Raw genomic sequence first — 523 nt, forward strand, 5'->3', positions numbered from 1 at the left:
CTGCCTCCTACCAACCTGTCACACAGCCATGGCCACAGCGCACTGCGCTATAACACCCGTGTCTACTCACTCAGCTCAGGGACGCAGCATCGTCGACCCGCTCTGGTCGCTGCCTTCACTTTCTGCCTCCTCGCCCCCGGAGCGCATAATCAGTAAAGTCCAACGGCGGCTCGGCGTGTCGTCTCCCGGCGCTTCAGCGGACCGAAATGCAGCATAGTGCATGTGGCATTCTGGCCGCCCGTCCGCGCTCCTCCGGTCAGCCGTGCACGCAGGAGCCAGGAGTCGGTGCGGCGTCGGAGCCGCCTGTGTTCGGCGTCGGCCCTCAGAGTCCAGGTGGAGCCGGGTTTCTTCTACCACAGACCCTCTCCAGCCCCCTCCATCTCCCCTAGCATCCCCTCGGCTGCTCGGCTACTGTGTTTCCATGTGACACACAGGCAGAGCTGGAGACCCCGCGATGATGAATCTGTCTTTTGGATTCTAGCGTCATCCCTCGGAAGGATGGGGAAGTGCGGCTCTGTCGTCT

At 62.7% G+C, this 523-nt stretch overlaps 2 protein-coding genes across 4 annotated transcripts in view; one reads left to right on the forward strand and one right to left on the reverse strand.

Annotated features, from left to right (window-relative positions):
• LOC103385403 (uncharacterized) overlaps positions 1-517 on the reverse strand; it is a 19585-nt gene extending 19068 nt beyond the window's left edge. For both annotated transcript variants that reach the window (XM_017035956.2, XM_017035955.2), the window contains exon 1: positions 71-517. The gene's annotated coding sequence lies outside the window, so the exon portion shown is untranslated. The remainder of the gene's footprint in view (positions 1-70) is intronic.
• The window catches only part of nkain5 (sodium/potassium transporting ATPase interacting 5), a 20797-nt gene that overhangs the window by 14357 nt on the left and 5917 nt on the right, over positions 1-523 (forward strand). The gene's annotated exons all lie outside the window — the stretch shown is intronic.

The sequence above is a fragment of the Cynoglossus semilaevis genome, chromosome 10 (assembly GCF_000523025.1).
Source record: "Cynoglossus semilaevis isolate Cse_v1.0 chromosome 10, Cse_v1.0, whole genome shotgun sequence".
NCBI lineage: Eukaryota > Metazoa > Chordata > Actinopteri > Pleuronectiformes > Cynoglossidae > Cynoglossus > Cynoglossus semilaevis.